The 21,487-nt window shown below is 42.5% G+C and overlaps 1 long non-coding RNA gene across 1 annotated transcript; it reads right to left on the bottom strand.

Annotated features, from left to right (window-relative positions):
• Window positions 1–2,192: 2,192 nt before the first annotated feature.
• LOC138174160 (uncharacterized) lies at window positions 2,193–21,401 on the bottom strand. The gene is made up of 3 exons (XR_011171629.1): window positions 20,981–21,401; window positions 14,816–14,911; window positions 2,193–2,316 (listed from the first exon to the last, which is right to left on the bottom strand). It is a non-coding gene; the product is annotated as an uncharacterized lncRNA (long non-coding RNA).
• Window positions 21,402–21,487: the final 86 nt, after the last annotated feature.

Here is a 21,487-nt window from a genome sequence, read left to right as displayed (position 1 = left end):
GAATACATATGTGAATGTATGTATATATGTTTACAGGTATACATAGATAGAGGGCACAGGACCAATTTAATAGGAAGGGATGATACTTAAAAGGTGAAATTAAGAGGTGAGAGAGGAATATAATGCTTATAGAAGAGGCTGTCCTCAGCAGGAGGTTAGCTTCTCTGTGTCATTTTGTGGGTTCTGCAGCTCCAAAGTTTGTTTAGAGTCCCCTTTTTACATGGATTGGGGAAGGTGGAAGCTGGAGCCGTGGGAAGGTCATGCTTCTACTCCTCCATCTTGGCTCTGCCCCCTCGACTCTTATTCTTTCTTTTCTTTTCATTTTCTTTCCTTTTTTCTACCCTTTCCCTTTCCCATTAGGGAAAAGAAAAACAAAGTCCTTGTACCAAATATGCATAGTAAAGCAAAACAAATTCCTACACTGACTGTATCAAAAAAATGTCTCTTACTTCTCTGTTAAGAGATGAGTAACATCTTTCCTCTTTAGTCTTCTATAATCACAATTGGGCATTAAATTGATTAGAGTTCTTAAGTCTTTCAAAATTGTTTTTCTTTATAATGTCATTGTATAAATTGCTCTCCTGGTTCTGCTCACTTTACTCTGTATCAGTTTATACATGTCTTCCCAGGTTTCTCTGAACTCATCCATTTCCTTATTTCTCATAGTGTAATAATATCCCAAATTATATACTTTGTTTAGTTATTTCCCAGCAGATCAGCACAATTTTAGTTTCAAATTCTATGCTTTTACAAAAAGAGTTGCTATGTTAATAATTTCATATAAGAGTCCTTTTTCTTTGATCTTGGGACATAGTAGTATCACTAGATAAAGGGTATGCACAGCTGAATGATTTTTTGAAGCATAGTTCCAAATGAGCAAACACTTTGTTAATAAGTAGGCTGTAGTCAATGCTGGAGAGACTTCAGAAAAACAAGTCCATAAATACACAATTGGTGAAACTGTGGATTAGGCCAACTACTTTATTTTTTTTTTTAAGCAATTGGGGTTAAGTAACTTGCTCAAGGTTACATGGCCAGTTATTTCTGGGTGTGGTGCTAAGTATCTGAGCCCGGATTCAATCCCCAGGTCATCCCGACACTGGGGCCAGTGCTCTTACTCGCTGAGCCACCTGGCTGCCCCATAGGCCAACTACTTTAAAAAGGAATTTGGAATTATACCAAGAAAGTGACTAAAATGTTCCTTCTGTTTGATATATCATGGCTAGGCCAATACCCCAAGAAGGTCAAAGACATAAAGAAAAGCCTCATATAAATAAAAATATTCATAGCAATATTGAAATGAAAACAAAGTGATGCCTATTGATTGGAGACTGGCTCAACAAATTGTGGTATGTGGATGTAATAGAATATTAATCTGCTATAAGAAATTATGACTATTAAGTATATGTACATGAAAAAATACAGTAAGCTGAACCAGGAAAACAATATATACTTTAACTCCAATGATGTCACTAGAAAGAATAAGAAGACCCCAAACTGAACATGTACAAGGAAACTTGGTCTCAAAGACAGGATGAGAAAAGTGTGCCTCCCTCCCTTCTTTTCAGAGGTGGGTAACCATGAATGTGGAGAACTGTATATACCACCGTGTTTCCCTGATAATAAGACACTGTCTTATTATTTTTTTGGACAGAAAAACACCAGAGGGCTTATTTTCAGGGGAGGGCTTATTTTAATGAACATTGACAGCAATTTTAATAAACAGCTCTCCTCCGCGGCACTGCTCTCAATGGCGCCAGCAAGCAAATCACTGGGGAAGAACAGGATGACGCGCTCACTGCTGCAGATCTGATTGGATGCAGCTCGGAGCGCGGCGTGCGTTTCATGGCGGGGGGGGACGGTGCATACAGAGGGTACTGTAATGTAGTGTGTAGCACAGGGGATCACCTTCACTACAGTAGCAATCTCAATAGGGCTTATTTTCGGGGGAGGGCTTATTTTAGAGGAATCTTACACAGTAAAGGGAGGGCTTATTTTCGGGATAGGTCTTATTATCGGGGAAACACGGTATCAGATTAAGTTGATATATTGATGAGTTTGGGTGAATTATTTTTTCTCCTCTCTCCTTTTTATTGTCTGTTAAGGGGGCATAGCTTTCTGTGTAGGAGAGTTAAGAAAATATGTGTTTAGGGACATAAAAGGCAACGTAAAAGCAAAATTAGCAATGAAAATTTTTAATTTTTATTTTTATGTTGAACTCAGCCAAAAAATCCTGTGACCACACTGGTAATAAGACCTTCTCTTCTTCTTCCTCTTCCTCCTCCTCCTTCTTCTTAACAAATTTCATTAATTTCTCTTAAAAATGCAGGTAAAGGAAAACAGATCACCTAAGTTAGTAACACATTTGCACTCTTTGTGAGACAGGGGAGCAGGGTCCCTGGATGCCAAACAGATATACCCCTTTCCACATTTAACTCTCCCCTTAAAAGACATTAGTACAAATTGATCCCATTTCAACATATACCCCAATGCCTCAAAAAAGGTAAAACTGCTTCTAGAGAGATAAACATTTTTCTGATGAAATTAAAAGTATTATTAGTTTTACTTCCTCAACTTTCAGAAAAGGAATGGGGTGAGTGTAAGAGAATAATTTAATTTACAAAGTTCTGCTTTTTTTGTTACAGCAGGTATATATTTGGAAGGTTCCCCCCCCCCCCATCAGGTTTAATACCCCTCTGTTCAGCTTGGCAATGAAGAGGCACATTGGTTCTAGTGGTGAAGGAGAAGCCACCAGACCAAAACAGTATGAATGAACTGATTTTGAGGCTTTATGTTCAATTCCCCTTTGGTCCTGCCTCAACTGACATTCAACTTCCTTCCTGTGAAACTTAGACATATGGTTCTTTTGATCTTGCTCAAGATTATTAGGAATGGCCCTTCCATACTCATAGTCAATGATAACTTGGGGCTTTTCAATTGCTTTTTTTTTTGGAGGGCAATTGGGGTTAAGTGACTTGCCCAAGGTCACATGGCTAGTTTTGTGTTAATTGTCTGAGGCTGGATTTGAACTCAGGTTTTCCTGACTCCAGGGCCGGTTGCTCTATTCACTGAGCCACCTAGCCACCCTGAGAATTTCTTGAAGGATGATTTCTAGGTTCTTTTTTTTATCATGGCTTTCAGGTAGTCCAATAATTTTTAATTTATCTCTCTTGGATCTATTTTCCAGGTTAGTGGTTTTTCCAATGAGATATTTCACATTGCCTTCTATTTTTTCATTTGTTTGGATCTCTTGTATAGTATCTTGATTTCTCATAAAGTCATTAGCTTCCATTTGCTCCAATCTAATTTTGAAGCAATTATTCTCTTCAGTGAGTGTTTGAAATTCCTTTTCCATCTGGCCATTTAAACTTTTTAAGGCATTCTTCTCCTCATTGACTTTTTGGGCCTCTTTTGCCATTTGAGTTAGTCTATTTTTTAAGGTGTTATTTTCTTCAGTGTTTTGGGGGTCTCCTTTAGCAGGCTATTGACTTGCTTTTCATGATTTTCTTGCATCATTCTCATTTCTCTTCCCAGTTTTCCTCCACTTCTCTTACTTGATTTTGAGCTCCTCCATGGCCTATTATCAATTCATATTTTTCTTGGAAGCTTTTGATGCGAGAGTTTTGACTTTGTTGTCTTCTTCTGGTTTCATGCTTTGATCCTTTTTGTCCCAAAAAAGGATTCTGTGATCTGTTTTGCTTTCTCTGCTTGCTCATCTTGCCAGTCAATTACTTGACTTTTGAGCTCTTTGCCACTCTTCCAGAGTGGAGAGAGCTGTGTCCCAAATTGCTGGCGTTTTCGCAGTTGCTGGAGCTATGAGGTGGGTGCCCTTTCTACAGTTACCACAAGCTCTGGAACACTGGTATTTCTCACCCCAGGACCACCACCCAAGACTGCGACCCAGATCCAAGCAGGTCAAAGCAAGAGCAATTATCCTCTGAATGATTGCTTGGTCCCCTTATGATCTGCAGGCCAGGAGCTCTGGAGGCAACCACACAGCAGTAGCTGCAGCCACTGTGCTTCTACATGCTTCCAACAGAGTTCCCTACTGACCTTTTACTTTCTCTTTGGCGTTTACAGGTTGAGAAGTCTGGAAACCGCCACAGTTGCTGATGATTCACTCTCCTGAAGTCTGCTCTGGCTTGTCTGGGCCTCCGGTCAGGGAGCCCCAGGTCTGGGCCCGCATAGCTCACATGGGACTGCTCAACCCCTAGCTCAGTGTGCTAGACCCTTTCTGTTGGCCTGCCAGGCTGCCTTCAGTGAGAGATTTGTTTCTCTGTGTCACTCTGTGGGTTCTGTAGCTCTAAAACTTGTTTAGAGTCATATTTTACAGGTATTGGAGGTAGTTGGAGCGAGAGCTCAGCAAGTTCCTGCTTTTACTCTGCCATCTTGGCTCTGCCCCTAATTTTTTTTTATGGCATAGAGAACTCCCAATAAGGAGACTCCTTCTACCAATGCAAATACGTGGCTACTGTACAGTTATAGTTTTATAAAGCTATATGGGACACCAAAAAGTTTGATGATTTGCTCAGGATCACACAGTCTGTATGTCAGAATCAGAACATGAACTCAGTTCTTCCTGATTCCAAGACCAACTCTCTATCCATTGTGCTGTTGTGGGTATAATCTTGGGGAGAATATGATCATGAAATCTGCTGGTTACCAGGGACTAAGAACTGAATACAGTGCAGAACTCAGGGGCAATAATTTGGGGGAAGAGAAGGACAAGGGATGATCGGAGAACTCAAGGTATGGGAGGGAACTAAATTTTTTTTTTGTCTTTTTGGAGGGGGAAAGGCAGGACAGTTGGGGTTAAGTGACTTGCCCAAAGTCATTCAGCTAGTAAGTGTTAAGTATCTGAGGTCACATCTGAACTCAGGTCCTCCTGACTCCAGGGTCAGTACTCTATTCACTGCACTACCAAGCTGCACCATGGGAGCTGAGTTTTTTATCTTGATCTAGACAAGAAAGCTTGACTTTACCTAAGTTTCCTTTAGTTAAACTCCTAACTTCTGATAAAGTTCTCCTCTTATGCTTCATCAAGTCACGGAGATGATCCTGAATGTGCACTGGGAAACTCCATTAGGCCTTATAAATTTTGAAGATTTTTCCAGTATGGCCCTGTGACATTCCATATGTTTCTCAACTAAAGACCAGTTTAGAGAAATTCCAAAAGTCTCATCACCAAATGCTCCAGACATCGCCAAGAGAGAATTGGAACATGGTGATGATGTTGCCTAAGAGCAGCCCCTCAGTGACTCAGGCCAAGTCCAAGAAGGCATCTAGGCAGTTAAGAGAAGAGGAAAAGACATAGAGACTTCCAAGAAATGAGCTGCTGGGCAGAACAAACAGGACTGTATCATGAAGAACACAGCCAAGCTGGACCAAGAGACTGAAAGAGCTTAACTATGACAGATCACCCTAGAAGTAGGTAAAGTGATCCAATAGGACCACCAGAACAAGGGACTGACTCAGGAAGATCTGGTCATAAAAAGGGGGCGGCTAGGTGGTGCAGTGAATAGAGTACTGGCCCTGGAGTCAGGAGGACCTGAGTTCAAATTTGACCTCAGACAGTTAACATAAAAAACTAGCCGTGTGACCTTGGGCAAGTCACTTAACCCCAACTGCCCTCCAAAAAGCAAAAAAAAAAAAAAAAAAAGAAAATAGAAAAAGAAATTCTCAAGGAAAATTGCCCCAATATTCTAGAACCAGAGGGCAAAATAGTAATTGAAAGAATTCACTAATTGACTCTTGAAAAAGATCCCAAAAAGAAAACTCCTAGGAATATCATAGCCAAATTCGAGAGTTCCCAGGTCAGGGAGAAAATATTACAAGCAGTCAGGAAGAAACAATTTGAGTACTGTGGAAACACAATGAGGATAACACAAGATCTAGCAGCTTCTACATTAAGGGATCACAGGGCTTGGAATATGATATTCCAGAGGTCAAAGGAGCTAGAATTAAAACCAAGAATCACCTACCCAGCAAAACTGAGTATAATGCTTCAGGGGAAAATATGGTCATTCAATGAAATAGAGGACTTTCAGGTATTCTTGATGAAAAAAACCAGAGCTTAACAGAAAATTTGACTTTCAAATAAAGAAGCAAGAGAAGCATGTAAAAAGGGGAAAAAAAACCATAAGGAACTTATTAAAGTTGAACTATTTACATTCCTACATGGAAAAATGATCATTGTAACTCATGAGACTTTTCTTAGTATGAGGATAGTTGAAGGGAATATATATGTGTGTATATATATGTATACATACATATATGTATGTATAGGAGGGTATATGTGTGTACAAATATATATGTGAGTATATGTATATGTGTGTACATGTATATATAGAGGGCACAGGATTAGTTGAATAGGAAGGGATGATATCTAAATTATAAAATTAAGAGGTGAGAGAGGAATATAATGGGAGAAGGAGAAAGGGAGAGATAGAATAGGGTAAATTATCTCATATAAAGGAGGCGAGAGAAATCTGTTACAATGGAAGGGAAGAATAGGAAGGTGAAAGGGAATGGGTCCATCTTACTCTCATTGAATTTGGCTTAATTTTACTCAATTGGGTATCTTACCCTACAGGAAAGTAGGGAGAAGGGGATAAGAGGGGGGATGATAGAAGGGAGGGCAGATTGGGGGAGAGGGTAGTTAGAAGCACACACTTTTGAAAAGGGACAGGGTCAAAGTAGAAAATAGAATAAGTGGGAGGCGGCATAGAATGGAGGGAAATATACTTAGCCTTTCACAATATAACTACTATGGAACACAAGTACAGCCTATATTGAATTGCTTGATTTCTCAGTGGGGGTGGGTGAAGAGGGAAGAAGGGAAAGAATCTGGAAATCAAAGTTTTAAAAACAAATGTTAAAAAAAAGTTTTTTACATGCAACTGGGAAATAAGATATATGGGCACTGAGGTATAGAAATCCATCTTTCCCTACTAGAAAGTTGGGGTTTATGGGGGGAGGATATAAGAGAGAGCATATTGGGGGAAGGGGTATTCAGTATGCTTTCTATCTTGGGGTGGGGGTAGGGGAAAGACGGGGAGAAAATTTGTAACTCAAAATCTTGTGGAAATGAATGCTGAAAACTAAAAATAAATAAATAAAAGATTAATAAAAAAATTTTTTATTTTAGTTTTCAACATTCATTTTCACAAGATTTTGGGTTACAGATTTTCTCTCCATCTCTCCCCTCACCCCACCCCAAGATGTATGCCATTTAAAAAATTTTTTTTAAAAGATTGTCTCCACTATCTCTAAGCTGAATCAGAGTACCATAGAAGCTGGGAGAAAAGGATATCCAGAGTGTGGTGAATGGGGCTTGAGTATGAGTCATTCTCTCTCCAACCTTGCTCAAAGAGAGGGTGTGTGTGTGTGTGTGTGTGTGTGTGTGTGTGTGTGTGTGTGTGTTTAGGGTCACAGGAGCAGAAGGAGAAACTACATGACTGAAATGAATCAGACACAAAGGAGAACCCTAACCTGAGGGTTGCTGGAGGTCTGAGAGGTTGGAATGTGTGTATAGGGGGAGGAGAGGAGGAAAATGAACAAAGGCATGAATAGTAGCAGAGTGGAAGCAGAGGACCTAGGTTTGCATCTCAGCTTTGCTTCTACCTGAATGATCTTGGGCAAGTCGCCTCACTTTTGTGAACCTCTGTTTTTCTCCTGTGCAAAATGAAGGGGACACATCTTGGTTCTGGGGACAATATTTGTTCACTGTGAAGAAGTGGGGCCTGATGACCGAGACTGTTGAGGTGGTGAGTGACTTGTTGGGGCCAAAAGGATAATAGTGTGTGGGGGGGTCAACTGGTCTCTGTCTATCATCCACATTCACTGATACTCTCCCAAAGAAGGTGAGCCCCCTGCCCAAGATCACCCAGCATTCCAATAGCAGAGCCCAGTATAGGATACCATGGCAAGGAACCCCTGGCTCATCCTTTGATGAGTGCTCTGTGCTTCATGAATACCAAGTTCAGCCGTAATAGCCACAAGTCATTCTATTCAGCAAACATTTGTTTTTCAAACCTACAGTGTCTTACTATTGGGGCTATTGGGACAAAGTCCAAAGAGGACTTGCCTTCAATAAGTTTACATTGTGCTACTTGGCCAAAAGGTCAGGTATTTCCCCTGAGCTGACTTGTGAGCCCCCAAGACTTTGGCTGGCATCAAGGACAGCACATAATACGGTATGAGGACAAAAGCTGTGGAGTCACGAGACTGTCTCTTATTGCCTGTGTGACCTCTAGAAAGTCACTCAGCCCTCTGGGCTTGTTTGCGCTGTAAAATGAAGGCGTCAGACAAGAAGGTCTCTATGGAAGCTGAAGGTATGTCATCTGTGCTTCTCTTGACGGCCACTGGAGGGCACTTCCTCCCTCCAGCCACGCTGGCTCTAGTTTCACTGCCAGAGCAGACAACATTCTACGCCTCACCACCACCCCCCTCCCCACTCCCTCTCTTTCCCTAGGCAAGATGCCCCATACCTCCAAGGTGACAGAAATCTGCTGGATGGCAGGGTAGAGGTAGAGACAGGAGAATCAGCTTATTTATTTTTTGAGGACTGCAAGTTGGAGCAAAAGGGAAAATGAGGAAAGGGAGAAGGACCAGGGTGTTGTGGATAAACAACTGTGGTGTACAGACCCCTTTTCTCCTAATGCTTTTCAACCATTCATCAAAATCTGAGATTATCTTTCCACGACCAAGAGTTCAATTCCCAATCTGTGATAAGTAATTGGAACCAGGATCACAGGATTATGGCAATGCAAGCTGAATAAGGCCTAAGAAATCATCTCATCCAACACTCTCATTTTCCAGATAAAAGGAAAGTTAGCCCCAGAAAGGCTGTCATTTTCTCAAGGACACAAAGGCAGTAAAAATATAAATTTGCATCCAGAAAACCATTTTCTTTTCAAAAGAACTAGCCTATAGGATTGGACCCCCTTTCCCTCCACCTGCTGGTTGCTGAGAACTTCAACCCCCAAGTGTGGAAGAGGCCCCCTGGGGACTAGGGTCAGAGTGAGTCACCAGATCACCAAAGAGTTGGGGAAGGTAGAGATGAAGGCATACATAGAGAGTGGCCAATTCACTGGTTTCAGTCTGGAAGACAGATAGCAATTAAAGACACAGAGAACCCAGAAGGGCTCTGACCAGTGTCCTTAAGAATGTGCCCAAACACCTCAGGGACACTAAGAGTTTTAGCAAAGTTCAGACATGCCTGCAGGTCTGAGGTATGGGGTGAGGGTGGGGGAAAGAATGAATTTTTACCTCCCAGGGACCAGGGCTAAATTAGTCTCTGATGCTTCCTCCCCTCAATCTCTTCACACCCCTTTACCTAGGATGACAAGAGAGGGAGGCCAAATAATATGGGATAGAAACAACTCAGGCAAGGCCTAAGGAAGGTGGGGCAGGAAAAGTTCCCTCTGTGTTTTCCCCTGACATTGGTACAGTACACCCAAGTACATAATTACCCTTCCAAGACATCAGCCTCTAACACTCCCAGAAAAGCAGCAATGAGAAGTGTCAGTAAAAAAAAAAAAGTGAGTCAAAAGGAAATGAGACAAAATGTTAACTCAGTCAGAGGCAACCAGATAGATGGGGATCTCAACTCAGATGGAGAAAATCAGCTGCCTAACTATGTTCTCTTCATACTGGCCTTGCTGCTCTGGGCTCTCAACACAGCCCTGAATATCCTCCCTACCTCCTTCTACATGCTATCTGATCCTTTCTTCATTCTCGGTCGCTTTCTCCTCCCGCTTTCTCACAGACTGTCACTTCAGACATGCCTCAGTCCTCCTGCTCTATGGCCTGAGGTGGGAAAGTCTAATGCCTGTATTCATAGCCAGGCCATGGACAGTGGAAAGTAGTTTTACTTGGCCCCATCTGCTCGGGCCCCCTCCACTGCATCTCTTAGGGCATAGGGGCTGGGAGATGATGTTGTAAGGTATAGAATAGCAGCCCAATCCATGAGTTAGTAGAGCCTGTGCTCCAGGTACTGTGCTGAATATGGAAGATACAACGAAAGGCAAAAAGCAGTTCTTGCTCCTAAGGACAAAGATTTACATCGCATAATGTTATATCTAAAAAGTATGTTAGTGATCCAACACCTTATCTTACAAATATAAGAAACTGAGTCACCTAGTGGTGAAGTACCTTGCCCTCCCTCTCTGAGTTCCTACCTCTTTCTGTTACCAGAAGCATGGTGTAATGGCTAGAGAGTTGAATTTTGGAGACTTGGGTTCAAATCCTGCCTCAGAAGTTTACTAGCTTTGTGATCTAGGCAAATCACTTAACTTTCCAGAACTTCAGTTTTCTTTTCTATAAAGTATGAATGATGATACTCTACCTCACAGGCTTGTTCTAAAGAGCAAATGAGATTATGTATGTTAAGCACTTGGAAAACCTTAAAGCTATAAAAAGTAAGCTTTTACTCTAATTAATACAACAATCCAAGACAATTCCCAAGGACCCATGATGAAAAATGCTGTCCTCCTCCAGAGAGAGATCTGCTGAACTCTTGGTGCATATTGAAGCATACTTTTTTCAAATGACATAACCAATATGGAAATATGTTTTGCATGATATTATGTATATGTTTAGTCATTTTAGTACATGTCCAACTTTTCATGACCCCATTTGGGGTTTTCTTGGCAAAGATACTGGAGTCCTTTGCCCTTTCCTTCTGCACCTTATTTGACAGATGAGGAAACTGAGGCAAATAGGGTTAAATGACTTGTCCAGGGGTCACACAGCTGGTGTCTGAGACTAGATGTAAACTCAGGAAGAGGAGTCTTCCTGATTCTAGGTCTGGCACTCTATCTACTATACCACCTAGCTGTCCTTGATCCTATAAGCCAGAAGGGAACTTAAGGATCATAGGGATAAAAAAAAAATGAAAGAGCTTTTATTATGATTATGATCATCAGAGCCTAGACTACCATAATCTTCTGACACTAAATCCTGTTTCCCTTCCCCGGTGGTGACAATAGGATTTCATAGATTATGTATCTAGGACCATCTAGCCCAACTGATGCCATTTTACAGATGAAATTAGGGCCCAAGAGAAATTAAATGACTTGCCCAAGATTCCATGGGCAGTAAATGTCAGAAGTGGGATTCTCTCTTTGTGAAGAAATTTGGTTACAGGTTTCACAGGTTGGGGAGATAGAAGGAAGGAGGCCCTGGAGGATTGTGATTGTCATTTCACAGCTGAGGATGTAAGGGCTACAACCCTGGAGAGGGCTTGAGATCTTGGAAGCCTATGAATTGGTCAGGGGTTGGAGATAAAGGTCAGGAGTAAGTGAACTACCTCCCTCCAGTTGTCACTGCTTTTCTGTAATGTGTTTTCTCCAATTCTAGGCCACTTTGACTCTCTCTTATCTATCCCCCCTCTCCCTTGCTTTGTTAATATAACATTTTCTGTTTATAATGGAGAGCTTGTGATAATATACCTTTCTATCTTCCATAAGGCTATGGATTCCTATCTGGAAGTATCTAGGCCAAGAGTCAGTCCCAAACCCCAATCCATGCTTATAATAAAATGTTTAACAATAACTGTTTACTGGTGCAAAGTGAAATGAGCAGAACCAGGAGAACATTGTACACAGTAACTGTGATTTTATATGATGATCAGCGATGAATGACTTATTCATAGCAATACAATGATCCAGGTCAATTCTGAAGGCACTTATGATGAAAAACGTTATTCATCTACAGAGAAAGAACTGATGGAGTCTGAATGCAGATCAAACAATAATTTTTCTTTCCTTCTTTTTCTTGTTGTTGGGTTTTGTTTTGTTTTTTTTGGTCTGTGTTCTTTTTTGCAACATGAGTAATTTGGACATATGTTTTACATGACTGCAGATGTATCATCTACATCAAAGTGCTTGCTTTATCAAGGAGGGAAAGAGGGAATTTGGAGCTCAAAAACTATAAAAAATGAATGTTAAAATTTTTTTACATGTAATTGAAGAAAAAATAAAATAAAAACAATCTTTAAAATTTTAAAAAATAAAATATAGAGTGACATAAAAAAAACCTCAAGTCTGTTGAGGAAGGTTATGCAGGAAAGAGAAGATCTACCAGGGTTCATAAGTTACCATTTACAATCCCTCTGTCAGCATCAGTTTAGAGCTCATAAAGATCCCTAGGCACTCCTGCCCCCCAGCTGCAGCCTTGCAATGTCTTATCTCCCAGTTATACAGACTTTAGGTCCAAACAATTAGCAATTTGCATCTCTCCTTGCAGTGGCCACCTAGTTGTTCCTGGTCCATTCGATAAAGACCTTGCCCTGCTGTGTTAGAGCCCACTTCCAGTACCTAAAGGCCTCATTGTTCTCCAAAAGGCAGGCTCTAGACAGTCAGTTTTTCCAGGAAGAAGGAGGTGGGGCAGAGAGTGGAAGGGTCAGTGCCAGTGTAATTACCAAAGTTCAGAGAAGATAGTCTTCCCTCTTAATAGATATTTGAGAAGGGAAACAGAGATAATAAAAACAACTAACATTTATATGTATAGGCTCATAGATTTAGGACTTGAAGGGACTTCAAAGGTCATCCAGTCCAATTGCTTCATTTATACAAATGAGGAAATTGAGATCCAAGGATATTAATAAATTTGGTCATGGACAATCAGTGAATAAACATTTGTTAAGCACCCACTATGTGCCAGGTCCTGGGCGAAACAATGGAGGCACAAAAAGAGGCAAAAGATAGTCCCTGCCTTCAAAGAGCTTACAATCTGATGGGGGTGGGGTGGAGAAGACAACTTGCAAAGAAATATATGCAAAGCAAGCTATATACAGGATAAACAGAAATAACCAAAAGAAAGCACCAGAATTAAGGGAAGGCTTCTTCTAGAAGGTGGGATTTTAGTTGGGATTTGAAGGAAGCCAGGGAGTCAGTAATCAGAACAGAGGAGGGAGAGCGTTCCAAGTATGGGAGACACCCAGAAAAAATGCTCAGAGCTGAGAGACAGAGGGTCTTGATTGTGGAACAGCCAGGAGGGCAGGGTCACCGGTTCAAGGAGTTTGTGTTCTGGGAAGCAAGGTGTAAGAAGACTGGAAATTGGGGCAGCTAGGTGGCACAGTGAATAGAGTGCTGGCCCTGGAGTCAGGAGAACATGAGTTCAAATCCAGCCTCATACACTTAACACTCACTAGCCGTGTGACCTTGGGCAAGTCACTGAACCCCAATTACCCTGTCTTCCCCCTCCAAAAAGCAAAAAAAAAAAAAGCTAATAGAAACTGGAAAGTAAGAGGGGGTTACGCTAGGAAGGGCTTTGAATGCCAAACAGAGAATTTTGTAGTGGATCCTGGAGGCAATAGGGACCCACTGGAGTTTGCTGAGTAGGGGAGTGACATAATCTGATCTACACTTCAGGAAAGTCACTTTGGTTGCTGAATGGAGGATGAATTGGAGTAAAAAGAGATGAGGCAGGCAGACCCACCAGCAGGCTATTGCAATAGTCGAGGTGTGAGGTGATGAAGGTCTGCATTAGAGTGATGGCAGTGTCAGAGGAGAGAAGACATCACATTGGAGGGATGTTACAAAGGTGAAATCAACAGGTCTTGGAAACTACTTGCATATGGGATGGGGGAGGGGGGAAGATAGTGAGGAATCCAGGATGAATCCTAGGTTGTGAACCTGAGGGACTGGGAGGATGGTGTTGCCTTCCATAATAATAGGGAAGGTAGGAGTGGGGGGAAGGTTTAGGGGGAAAGATAACGACTCTGGACATCCATTTTAAGATGTCTGAAAGGCATTTGGATTGGAGGTCAGAAAAGAGAATGGGGCAGGATAGGTAGATATGAGAATCATCAGCATTGAGGTGGCAGTTAAATCTAGTCACAGAAATAATTGTATTTATGGATTCTCTGGCTAGCAATATCAAAGGAGTCAGAAGTTATCAAGTAGGGAAATGCATGGTCACCAGTGTTTGCCTCCATCCTGTGCATAGCCAAATGGAAGAGGGATTTCCTATGGATGGTGAGATCCTGAAGTTGCTCTTGCTTGGGGATGGAATTGACTTGATTGCATCAATCCACAGAATTCTACAATACTTCCTGAATGAAATTCATGACCACTCGAAAAAGTGCCTCACACCTAATACAGGAATGAAATGGATAAAGATTGTCTATTGTCCAAACTATGACATACAGCTAGAGAAGAAATCCATTGAGTTGGTTTATGGATGAGATCACCAAGTGAGAATAGAGAAGGGAACAGCATACAGAACAGAACCTTGAGAGATACTGATCTGGAGGAAGATCCAGCCAAGGAGACAGAGAAAGAGCAGCCAGAGAGGTAGGAGGAGAACCAGGAGAGTGCAGTGACCCAAAAACCTAGACACACAAATAATTAACCTCAGACTCAGGATCTGAACTCCAATCAGTGCTTTCTATACATTTCACAATTATCTCCAATTACAGATGAAGCCGAAGTCATTTTCCCATTCAATTCAACAAATATATGGAAAAAAATTGAACTTAGGTCTCTTAATGCCATGACCAAAGTCCATTGTCCTCTCATTATACCACACACATTATTTTGAGACTGACTGTTGGGACTGACTATTGACTTATCTCTATAACTACATCCCACCCCCACCCTCACCCAAGTAGAGTATTAAACTCCTGTTCTATTTTTGTCTTTATCTCCTTACTTACCACAGGGCCTTGTACGAAGTAGGTGCTTAACAAACATTTACTGAATTGAAAAATCTCACTTTCTACAGGAAACCTTTCCCACCCCCTCTTAATTCTAGTGCCCTCCTCCTTTTAGTTTCCTAGTTACCCCATAGATAGCTCGTTTTTACTTACATGTTGGCTTGTTGTCTCCCCCAGTAGATAACCAGCTGCTTGAAGGCAAAGACTGTCTTCTGATTCTTTTTGTATCCCCAGTACTTAGCACAGTGCCTGGCAAAGAGCACGTGACGAATAAGTGTTTACTGTTTGACAGATTGGATTGAATTGGCTGAGAATCTGGAGAAAGGCGTAAGGGACAGGATGGGGGAAGAAGCTGCTGAGGGCCGAAGTTCTGTTACCTACATCATAATGGCTTCCTAATGTAGGTGAAGATGGATTTCTCTCTCTGCTTACTTAGGCCTTCATATCCATGCCCATCACAATCCTCATCATTTTCCATTGCCCCCGACACTCTCTCTCTCTCTCTGTCACACACACACATACACATATACTCTCTCTCTCCTCTCTCTCTCACACATTTTCTCTCTCTGTGTCACACACACATACACACACACTCTCTCTGTCATATACACATACTCTCTCTCTCTGTGTCACACACACACACACTCTCCTCTCTCTCTCACATACACATACTATCTCTCTCTTTCACATACACACATACACATATACTCTCTCTCACATACACATACTCTCTCTGTGTCACACACACATACACACACATTCTCTCTGTCACATACACACACACACTCTCTCTCTGTCACATACATATAAACATACTCTCTCTGTGTCACACACACATACACACACTCTCTCTCTGTGTCACACACACACTCTCTCTGTCATATACATATACACTCTCTCTGTCACACACACACATACACTTTCTCTCTCACATACACATACTCTCTCTCTCTGTGTCACACACACATATACTCACACTCTGTCACACACACATATACACACACACACTCTCTGTCTCATACACATACGCACCCCCACATTTGTGGTGTCTCCTCTTGGGTCTGCTCAGAATGTGTTCTCCTCTGGGGTGGGGGTGGGGAGAGTAGGGGTTAAGGACAGTGTGCAACAGTCTCTCTCACCCTGATTTCAACAAAGACTCTCACTCATCTCAATATTCAGTTGTCAGCTGGGCCCAGTCTTCTTGTGACCTGACCAACCACCTTGTAATGTCCTAGCCTGGCAGTTTTATCAGGTGTTTCTAAAAGCAGGTCGATAGCCCATTATTTTCATAAATCCAGTGGGAGGCCTTGGGGAACCTTCATCACCTCTTTTAATAACCCTGAACACGCCCTTTCTGTTCATCTTGCTCCATACATGCTCAATTACAGCTCCCTTGATCACAGTATCTCATCTTCTCACTCATTCTTTCTTCTTACCCTGTGGGCTCTAGATTCCAAGCACACCTGTACTCTATCTCCTCTATCTTTTTTGTCCTACATTTAGAATATTCTCTCTCCTTTCTTTAAGGCCTGAGTGATTCAGTTAAAACACTTTCAAATACCATTTTCCCCACGAAGCTCTTCCTGATCTCACCCCCCTCCCAGACTTCACATTAAATATAAAAGAAAAATAAGATGTCAGTTTGACTATTTCTAGCTAAATTCTGTCAGACTAAAATAAGAACAAAATAACAACAGTAATGTTGTACATTTAGAGAATCCTTTAAAATTGCAAAGGGCTTTACTATAATTTCACCTGAACCTTTCAAGAACCTGTGAGGGAACTATTATCCCCATTTTTAAAATGAGAAGACTGAGGCTGAGAGCTGTTGAGTGATTTATGCATAGTAACATGGCTATATGTGTCAGAGGGGAGAACGGGAACGGAGATTTATGTTTCCAGTGCCAGTCACAGATTCTTGTACCTTACTGGCATTCAATAAATACTTGTTGAATTTTTTTGAGCATCACTAAGCTCCCTGCCATAGTGAACAGACAATAAACAGTCAATAGAGTTTCTAGCTCTATGATGAAGAAAGGAAAGAGGTGGGTATAGTTTTTTTCTCTTACCAGTTCAGCTCTTATGATAATAGTGCTGCTATTTAAACGTGACTTTGTAGATTTTGATCAGGTATTGTCCTTCTTGAAAGGACAGACCTCCTCATAGGACTTCCTAGAGGAGACAAGGCAGGATCTTGGGATCATAGTCTCACAGTCCCATGCTAAGGTTGTACAACATTCCTTGTTGGCTACAGCCACAGCAATAATTGTATTTATGGATCCCCTCTCTGGCTATCAATATCAAGGAGTCAGAAGTTATCAAGTAGGGAAATGCATGGTCACCAGTGTTTGCCTCCATCCTGTGCATAGCCAAATGGAAGAGGGATTTCCTATGGATGGTGAGATCCTGAAGTTGCTCTTGGTTGGGGATGGAATTGACTTGATTGCATCAATCCACAGAATTCTACAGTACCTCCTGAATGAAATTCATGACCACTCGAAAAAGTGCTTCACACCTAACACAGGAATGAAATGGATAAAGATTGTCTATTGTCCAAACTATGACATACAGTTAGAAAGGAAATCCGTTGGGTTGGTTTATCAGCTCAGTTCTCTGGAGCTAGGAAAAAGAAACCCCCAGGTATAAACAGCCCTGGTCTCAGCTCTTCCTCCTTCCCACTTGTATATGAACTTCACCACCATCCAGAATAGGAGTCCTGTTATTTCAGTTCATTTCAAAGGAGAGATTCAGACAAGATATTCCAGGAAATTTTGAAGAAAGATCATTTTTACCTGAAGGGGTTGAGGGGTAGAATGAAAGAAGACTTTATGGAGGAGGTGATACCAGAGCACTGAAGGAAAAAAAGTATTTGAACAGGTGGTGTTGAGGAGGGAGTGCACTCCAGGCAATGGGGATAGCGTGAGTAAATGCATAGAGGTTAGTTACTAGAACCGGCTGGGCACCTAGTGAGTCAAAGATGCTCAGAGATGGTGAGGTAGTGACCTTTCCCAAGGGACCTTGGGAGCCAAACCCAGGGCTGGGAATCAGGTCCCTAGAGTTTCTGTCCTGGATCTACCTGGTCTGACTCATTGTGTAACCTAGGGCAAGTCAATCATTCAGAACTATCCTAATCTGTCAAATAGACTAATAGAAAGCTATGGCTTCCAGGCTGGAGTTTTGACACTTCTGGTGGTCTGCAAAGTCAACAAGGCCTAGTGCAGTCACAGACAGGGAAGCTGTCCTGATTGCAGGCTGTGGGGACAAGGCAAGAGGGCAGAGGGAGGAAAAAGACACACAGGAGCAGGTTGCCTTGGGGTGGGGCAAGGTAGGTATGATGAAAGTCTGGAATTGCCGAATCCCACCAGCTCTGATGTGTGGCTGAGAAGGCGGAAGGGGCCTGAGCCTGTGAAAGGAGTGGCAAGCTGAGGCAAGATGCCCAGGGTGTGAACCGGAATCCAGGTGAGGGTGACTTGGCAATTGGTCAGAAGTACTTCCTCTCATCCTCCCTTGTAGGGGAGGACCCTGACCTCCAGGTGGCTCTGTGGCTTTGGGATGTGGGACTCAATTAGAGGTGGGGTCAGGGTGAAAGGAAGGAAAGGGCCCAGCCCTGGCCTGGCAACATCAAAAGGCTCGAGAGATATTAATGGCCAGGAAGCTGCTGTTCCAGAGCTGGGGTTGGGCCAAAAAAAATGACAGGTAAGATTCCTCTCCAGAATCATGGTGATAGTACACAAGAAACCCAGAGTCCCAGCTCACACAACAAGGGAGAGTCTGGAAGAATGGAGAAGAGAGAGAAAAGGGAACACTAATTCAGAACTGGGGGTGCCAGCCTGAGCCTAGGGGAATGGGGCAGGCAGCCAAAGAGAAACACTGTGTAAAGTTTCTGACGGCTAACAATTTAAGCCCCAAGGCCTGTGGGTAGAGGAGGGGTCAGGAGTCAGAAGGTTTAAAAAAAAAAAGAAAAGTCTTTAAAAAAAAACAACAACCAATTCAGCAAACATTGTTTAGAGGGAAGAATAGAATAGAGAAGAGAAAACTGAACTAGGCATCTGGTGAGGGATGTGTTGGTAAGTGTTTAACAACCAGCTCTCCAAGAAAAAATGTATCTGTAACATACTTTTAAATTTTATCTGCATTATTAACATTTTCCCTATAACTTCTTAAGTCTAGACAATCAACAGAACAGGTCAAGACCGGATTTGTAGCTTTTTCTGATTTCCCAAGTGTAAATGATCACACTGAAAATTTAACAATCAGCTTTCTGGAGCTAGTCTAAACCAGCTGGGAGAGGTCCTGTATTCTACTTGCACTTCCACCAGTAACTGGCTGTGTAACTTGGGACAAAAACAAGAGCTCACATTTATGTAGGCTTTCAGAAGCACTTTGCATATGTTAATACTGTATTCGCTTACATTTATATAGTGTTATATGTCAGACACTGTATTAAGCACTTTACATTAATTATTATCTTATTTGATCCTCACAACAATTCTAGGAGGTAGGTGCTACTGCTATTCCTATTTCATAGATGAGAAACTGAGGCAAAGAGAGGTTAAGTGACTTGCTCAGGGTCATACAGCTAGTAAGTAGCAGAGACCAGATCCAAATGCAGGTCTTTCTGACTACAAACCTGGTGTTCTATCTATCACACCACCTGGCCAACTTATTTTTATCTCCTTTGAATTTCTTGCAGGGGAAGACATCCTAGATTTTGAATCAGAAAACCTGAATTCAAATTCTGGCTCTGACCTGTGTGACCCTGGGCAAGTAACATAACTTCTCTGGGCCTCAGTTTCCTCACTGATAAAACAAAAGGATTGAACTAGATGACCTCCAATGTGTCTTCCATCTCTAAATATACTCTCTTTAATGTTCACAGTAATCCTGCAAGACAAATGCTATTATACCTATATCACAAATGAGAAAACTGAGGCAAAGTGGTTAAGCAACTTACCCAGGAATACACAAGGGCAAAGGCAAAGACTGAAAGACTCTCCCCAAAACATCTCTTTGAGGCTACGTCACATGGCACTGAGATTCCAACATTGGAAGCACAGCCTTGTTACTTGGGTGGGGTGACACATGAACTTACTGGTGTGGGATGGGTAAGTTTCTTTGCAGTAGCTGGTCTAGCTGCATCTAGAATTCATCTTCCTTACAGCTATCAGATAGCAAGTCACTACTGTTAGGATAATTCAGTCCATCAACAAGCATTTATTAACTTTCTACTTCATAAATCCCTGTTTGGGGGCATTCACTGCCCTTCACAAACTCACTCCAACCTATCTTTCCAGATCAATTTCACATTACTCTTCAGCAAAACTGGTCTGTGCAATGCAAAAATACACATCATTCCATCTCCTATCTCTGCCTCTTAGCATAAGCTGTCCCTTGTGCCTGGAATGCCCTCCCTTCTTACCTCCAATTTTTGTAATTCCAAACTTTCTTCAATACTTCCCGCAAGGGCCATATCCTACATGAGGCCTTTCCGCAATCCCCTCAGTTTCCTCACTTTGTATTCATTTGATAGATATTTTGTATTTATTTGTGTCCATGTCATTTCCACCTCTCATCCTCATCCCCCCCCCACATTATGTAAATTCTTCATTTTAATTTTGTATTCCCATAATCTGGTATTCTGGTTCACAAATTGGTGGTGGTTGTGGTTACCCCATTTGGGAATTTCTTGGCAGAGATAATGGAGTGGTTTGCCATTTCCTTCTCCAACTCATTTTAAAGATGAGAAAACTGAGGCAAACAGGGTTAAGTGCCTTGTTCAGGGTCACACAACTAGGTGGTGTCTGAGGCCAGATTTGAACTCCAGAAAACTAGTCTTTTTGACTCCAGGCCCAGCGCAGTACCCACTTTGCCATCTAGCTACCCATGGCTCACAAATAGTAGCGGCTTAATAAATGCTTGCAAAATTAAATAATATTTGCCAGATATCAAAGTAAGGGGCCGGGCTGGGGCTGGGGGGCACTTCCCCAGGGATTGGCAACTCTGGAGAAAAGATCCAGAATGGAATAGTCTGGGCAGCTAGAACAGCATGAGGAAAAACTGGAGGGTGGGGCATGGAAAAAAAAGTGTGTTGGGGGACTACTATGCTTTTAGAACTTTGCCAGCGGTTAGCCTTGTTGAGGGGAGGTTGACTTTCCTTGGCAGAATTCAGGCTAGAAAACTGAGACGTGTGGGGGAATGAGAGGAGAAGATGTGGGGAGGAGAGGAGATGCGGGGAGGGGAGGAGATGCGGGGAGGGGAGAAGATGCGGGGAGGGGAGGAGATGCGGGGAAGGGAGGACTGTGGAGACTCAGCATTAACCAGCATTGTCTCCATGACCTTGAACGAGGCACTTGCCAACGGATGGACCCGTTTCCAGGGCTCAGCACAATGTCTCGACGTGGTAAACGCTTTATAAATGCTTGTTGACTCTCTGGTGACTGCGTCCTTATCTGTAAAAAGAGACCGGCTCGTGGACCCAGACGGTCTCTAAGGTCCCTTTCCAAGCTCTAACATTCTAAGTCTCTGTCTGTGATTCTAAGTCTAGAGATGGAAAAGGGAGATGGAGAAGGGAAGGAGGCTGGATTCTGCCGCCTGCTGGTCAGCGAGCCTGGCCACTCAGGCGACCTCTTCTTTGGCCAGGACCCCAAAACGATTCCCCCAGCATTTCTCCGGAGGGGTGGGGGTCGGCGCCAGATTGATTCCGACTCTTGCACTCTCCCGGGCCCGCCAGGCTCCCTCCTCCCTTGTATTGAGTTACTCCAGGCAGGGGGCGGGGCAGGCGGGGATGGGAGGGGCGGGGCGGCAGAGACTTAGTTCAGGCTCTGA

The sequence above is a fragment of the Petaurus breviceps genome, unplaced genomic scaffold, assembly GCF_028583685.1.
Source record: "Petaurus breviceps papuanus isolate PSGF00001 unplaced genomic scaffold, PetGlider_PUasm1.0 685, whole genome shotgun sequence".
Classification (NCBI taxonomy): Eukaryota; Metazoa; Chordata; class Mammalia; order Diprotodontia; family Petauridae; genus Petaurus; species Petaurus breviceps.
The sequence above is the reverse complement of the archived record's forward strand: the minus strand, read 5'-3'. Positions and strand labels throughout refer to the sequence as shown.